Raw genomic sequence first — 6,595 nt, 5'->3', positions numbered from 1 at the left:
GTGATATAAGCTAAGTCTAGGTGACGTATATTATACAACCCTAGCTAGTAAATAATTATATACTAAGTCTAATTACAAATAAAATAATCTTATATTAAAACTCAAATAATATTACATGCTAAGACTAAAATAGTCATGTATATGCTAAGTGTTTCGTGCGTATATGCTAAGTCTAATTAAGACTACAATAGTCAATTGCTACTTGTCGCACCACTTCCGTAGTCAATAATTACATACTAAGTGTAATTACAAATAAAGTAATCTTATATTAAAACTCAAATAATATTAGAACACTACACAATCTTATATGATAAGTCTAATTACAGGTCTAATAATCTTAATTAATTGCATTACAAATATAACAATCATTTATATTATTACGTCACTTGCCTGCTCCAATTCCTTCTAGGGCTAGCTCTTCCACTCAGGCTTGACGGACGACTCCGACAACACGTCTTTTCTGCAAGATACAAAAAGATGTATTAGGATAAATGCGAAGTAACATATATATATATATATATATATATATATATATATATATATATATATATATATATATATATATATATATATATATTGCATTTCACGTTAACGTTCGTCCTCGTTCGTTCGCTCGTTCACGTTCCCTAGCTCGTTCACGTTCGTTCGCTCGTTCTCATTCACGTTCGTTCCCTCGTTCTCGCTTGTCTTCGTTCGATCGTTCTCGTTCTCGCTCTCGTTCGTTCGATCGTTCTCATCCTCGTTCACGTTCTCGCGGCAACGTACGTTGTCGTGTTCGTTCTCGCTCTCGTTCGTTCGATCGTTCTCGTTCTCGTTCGTTAATGGCGGTGTGGCGGCATCGGGGCGGCGGTTGGCGCGGCGGCGTGGCGGCGGTGGCGGCGGCGGCGTGGCGACGGCGGCGGCGGCGTGGCGTTGCGGGGCCGTGGCGGCGGCGGCGTGGCGTGGCGGCGGCGGCATTGCGCGCGCGGCGGCGAAGGGGGCGCGCCGGCGGCGTGGCGACGGCGGCGGCGGCGTGGCGTTGGCATGCGGCGGCGGCGGCGTTGCGCGGCGGCGAAGGCGGTGGCGTGGCGCGTCGTCGTCGTGGCGCGTCGTCGTCGTGGCGCGGCGTCTCGTGGCGGGCGGCGCGACGGAGAGAGATCGAGATCGGAGAGATCGAGATGCATGAATCTGGCGGCGGCGGCTCTCACCCCAGAGATGCGGCGGCAGCGGAGGAGGCGGAGGCGGCGGCAAGGACGACGAGCTCGAGACGACGGCGAGATACGGCGGCGTCGGTGCGGGGATTTGCCCTAGGCAGTGGCGGCGAAGGAGAGAGGCCGAGAGAGATCGATCGGCCGAAAACGTCTAAGTGTTGGTGAAGAAGACGAGGGCGCACCGGGAATATATATACCCCCGGATCTTTACTCCCGGTTGTTCTCAACAACCGGGACTAAAGATATCTTTAGTCCCGGTTGTTGAGAACAACCGGGAGTAAAGAAAAGATCTTTACTCCCGGTTGTTGAGAACAACCGGGACTAAAGATCAACCGGGAGTAAATATCTTTTCCCGCTATTTCGAAATTCTTTTTAAACCCGGTTAAGGTTAAGAACCGGGACTAAAGATTATAGCACTGCATATGATTTTCGCTTACATATGTGTTTATAAAATAGAAGTTAATGCATTAACATTATTTAAAGTACAAAGATTAATGACAATTACTTCGAAAAATTATTTTTGTCTGTAATAAATTAAGTGGATAAATCGTAATAAGCAAATATAATTAATAAAAATTCCAATAATCATATATATAGTTAGCATATATATGAATGATATTATTATATTGGTAAAAACTCTAATTAAGATATGTATGTACATACTGCATGATTTAAAATTAATAAAAATTGTATCGTAGGAATTATATTAAATTAAATGCTAAAAACTCTAATTAGCGTAGGAATTATATTAAATTAAATGCTAAAAACTCTAATTAACATATGTAAATGCCACATGCATGAATATTTAAACCTTTTAAAAATTCGAATAGTCATATATAAGTAGCATATGAAAGATAGTAAATTAAATTATAGTGAAATACCACATCACCTTAGCAGGAATTCTCTTCTTTGTTAGCTGCCCGTCAACTTCTCCTGGATCGTCCCGTCTAATCTTGTATCGTAGTGCTTTGCAAACAGGGCATGCTTCTAGGTTCTCATACTCCTCACCGCGATATAGGATACAATCGTTCGGACATGCGTGAATCTTATGAACTTCCAGTCCTAACGGGCAGACTATCTTCTTAGCCTCGTACGTTGTCTCGGGCAATTTGTTTCCCCCCGGAAGAATGTTCTTGACGAGTTTCAATAAATCGCCAAATGCCTTGTCACTAACCCCATTTTTTGCCTTCCATTGCAACAACTCCAGAGTGGTATCCAACTTTTTGTGCCCCTGCTCGCAACTTGGGTACAACGAAGTTCTGTGGTCCTCCAACATCTTGTCCAATTTATGGGCCTCCTTTTCACTTTCGCAGTCCTCCTTGGCGTCCTGCAACATCTGACCAAGATCATCCGCAACGTCGTTACCATCAGCAGCTATTTCCTCCTCGCCCGTTTGATTTCCTTCAAATCCTACATACTGAGCAAAGTCCGGAATATTGTCGTCTTCCACTTCATCTTCTTCCATTTCAACACCTTGCTCTCCGTGGGATGTCCAACAATTATAGCTTGGCATGAACCCCGACTCAAACAAGTGGAAATGAATAGTCCTGGATGCAGAATACTCCTTCTGATTCTTACACTTATTGCATGGACAACAAATAAAACCCCTTTGCCTGTTAGCTTCGGCCACTCTCAAAAAATAGTGCACGCCGTCAATAAACTCTTTGGACCGCCGGTCAGCGTACATCCATTGCCGATCCATCTACATGAGTCAAAAAAAACCGTACACAAATAATTATTCTTACAATAATGACAGTCATACAATAATTATAAGATATCTTTATTCATACAAAAATCATAAAATATTACACCAAATAATTCTTAAAAACTATTTGTAAAGTTTTAAACTAATTTTAATATGTTTTACTTCTTTTAATTTTCATTTTAGTTTGTTTTCTATTATTTAAGATTAACTTTCACTAGAGTTTTCCTTCTCAACTATTTTATAAAACCTTGTTTAGCAAATGAACTAAATTTCTATATATTCTTTCTTCCCCACACACATTTTCTCTCTCATCAACTTACAACTAAATTTTGGAGACAAAAAAAGTGTGCAAAACATAGGTGCAAATGTAGTATGACAAAAAAAAACATTGGAGGATGAAGTTGCAAACCTTTTAGGCACCTCCGATTTGTATGTAATCACCAAAATAAATTCAATAGAAATTTTGGCATGACCTCCCCTCTTTTTTGAAGAAATTTTGAAGCTTGCTCGGGCAGCTGGAGGAGGAAGAAGACATATATATAGGGGTGGGACTTTAGTCCCGGTTGGTAGCACCAACCGGGGCTAAAGATCACCGGGATCTTTAGTCCCGGTTGGTATTACCAACCGGGACTAAAGTTACGATCTTTAGTCCCGGTTGGTGCTACCAACCGGGACTAAAGATCCCGGGGGGGCCTGACAGGCCCTGACAGCATTCGAACCGGGACTAAAGATGATCTTTAGTCCCGGTTGGTAACACAAACCGGGACTAAAGATCAAATATGCCCGTTACCCTTTTGAACCGGGACTAAAGATTATCTTTAGCCCCGGTTTTTATTGCATCCGGGACTATTGTGGAAATCGGCCGACCGACGAAAGATGGTGTCTCCACCAGTGCTGCTTGCTGCATGACAGTGAGCTAACGAGATAATCAATGACATGAATTGTTGGTTTCCAGTGTATGTGCATGCATCAACTTTTTTTTTCTTGAGAACTGCATGTATCAACTTGATAGTGAGTTTCTCCTCCACTGCTTTCTAGACTAAGAATTTTTTTTTTACAGATCCCAATCCCTTGTTTTTGTGTTTTTGGTACACTCACTGAGATTCTGAAACTTCACGCTTCTGTGCATCCACAGGTACGATTTTGGCTTCTCAGTTTCAAGTTCCAACCTTTGTTTCTATTGCAGTTTGCCCCTTATTCTCCTATGGTCTTGCTGTGATTTATGTATTTCCTTTTTGCTGGCTTGCATAGCCATCGAGTTGTGAGCTTCCGTCACCGGGATTGTGTGGGATGATAGCCATGATACAATATCATATACATAGTGGATACTTAAGTTGCCTTTTCTTGTCTAAACAATAGAAACATCTTCCTGGTGATATTGTATGGCTCTCAATTTGCAAGCTCATCCAATTTTTTTGGTCGTATGGTAATTTTCTTGGCTTCCAACCTCTGAATGTCTCATGTTTTCAAATTTTCAGGGATTAGGGACATTCTGCTCTGAATGTATATTGTTCATATGTGGCTCCTGTCTTGCGTCGCCGCCGAGATTGCTCCTCTGTGTTTGCTCTCTGGCCATCGAAGGGGGAAGGGGATCAAGGAGGCTGTATGTCGTTCATCGCTAGAAGAGGGCCAGATTGCTCGCCGGAGCTGCTTGCAGAATTTTGTAGTTGTTTTTAATGGAATTACTGTGTAAATTTTATTCTGCTTTACATTTTGCTTCTGTATAGTCTTGTTTGCATGATTGAATGTTCAATTCTACACAAGCCTATACCGTCGTAAAAAAATTACCATCGAGTAAAAGGTTTATGACTATTTTGTTGTTCAGCAAATCAAAACATTTAAAAGCTATGTCTTAGTAAACAAATTACTAACCTTTCATCTATGTCTTAGTAAAAAAATTACTAACAGTTCATTTGATTGAAATTTTTGCAAAATACATGCTAAGTAAAAAGATTGCCAAAGGACCAGAAAACATAAATACATAAATACATGTTTCAGTAAAACCATTACTAACGCAGCGGAAGAATTAAATTGTATTTACACGATAATTTTTTTACTCACCGGAAAGGGGACAAGGTTTCCAAATTCTATATAGAATGTAGCAGTAATTTTTTTACTCGGGAAATCTCAGTTAATTTTTTACTCGGGGTGGATGGGATGGCCGGGACTGAGATATGAATCAGTACTTTTTTTACTCGGCACATCTCAACTATTTTTTTACTCGGGATGGATCATATGGCCGCGGCTAAAACATGAATCAGCATTTTTTTTTTACTCAGGCCATAAAAGTTAAATTTTAAGTGGGGTCGGGTGGGTTGGCCTTGCGGGCAATAAGATCAGAAAAAAATGGAGTATGAGGATACGATACGTGAGAAGAAAACTAAAAATCCGGAACTAGACCGCTCAAAACAACGGAAACCCAGAGAAAAGAGGTGGACCCTCAGAAAAACGGAAAACCATGAGGGCAGCGTTCGTGAGGAGCACTACGAAATTTCGTAGCGCGCGGCCTATGGGTGTCTCTTTACGTAGCGCCACCGTGTGTGTCTATATATATATATATATATATATATATATATATATATATATATATATATATATATATATATATATATAATTTAGAAATAACTAAAATAAAAACAATTAATAACTTTCACGCATATACATTACAGTATGAATATTGCGCGTTGGTTAGTTTTATCAAGTTAGTACATAAATAATTTAAAATTATGTTGTCATTTCAATCTATTTTAATAATAAAATGTGAATATATATATATATAGTAGCTCTATTATACAACCCTCCCTTAGAATAACTATTCTACACCCCCTCCCACCTCTCAGGCCCAGCCCATCCCTCCCTCCCTCCCGGGCGCACCCTCCTCTCCCGCCGATCCCCCTCCCCCTCACGCGCCCTCCTCTCCCTCCCGATCGCTCCCACCTCCCCCTTCTCTCTTCCCCCCCTCCCCTCCCGTATTCCCTCCGATCCCTCTCTGCCCCTTACCCTCCTCTCCCTCCGATCCCCCTCCCCCCTCACGCGCCCTCCTCTCCCTCCCGATCGCTCCCACCTCCCCCTTCTCTCTTCCCCCCCTCCCCTCCCGTATTCCCTCCGATCCCTCTCTGCCCCTTCTCTCTTCCCTCCCCCCTTCCCTCTCTCTCTGCCGACCCTTTTCTCTCCTTCCCATCTCTCATTTTTCCTCCTATTCTTTTTCTTTTTTAGAAAAATTAAAAATAAATTGGTGAAACCAAGACTTGAACTCATAATCTCATAGTTCATAGCAAGCTCTCTTAACCAATTCACTACATGATGTTATATGAATAGAAAATATTGTTTGCATGTTTTATATGTCTGTTTAAATTGTGTGAGAACAAATCATTAGGTACCTGTAACAATCATACCTTGTTACTATGATTCGGCAATAACATTATCTCAGAAGGGTAGTAACATCATATGTTACTGCAAAAATATATAGGTTGTTACTGTAAACTTTATAGGTTGTTACTGTACTTTTGGCAGTAACAATATGACAAAATTTGCAGTAACAGAGAACATGCATAGTAACAGTGGCCCTATAGAAGTAATGTTTTTTAGATCTAGAGTATTTTAAATCTCAATCTTTAGATAGTACTAACGTACACGTCATGTCTTATTTTTCTAACCCATTTGCATCATGGCGTTCGTAAAAATAAAAGTGCTTAATGAA

Source organism: Oryza sativa, chromosome 11 (genome assembly GCF_034140825.1).
Source record: "Oryza sativa Japonica Group chromosome 11, ASM3414082v1".
In the NCBI taxonomy this organism is placed as follows: Eukaryota; Viridiplantae; Streptophyta; class Magnoliopsida; order Poales; family Poaceae; genus Oryza; species Oryza sativa.
The sequence above is the reverse complement of the archived record's forward strand: the minus strand, read 5'-3'. Positions refer to the sequence as shown.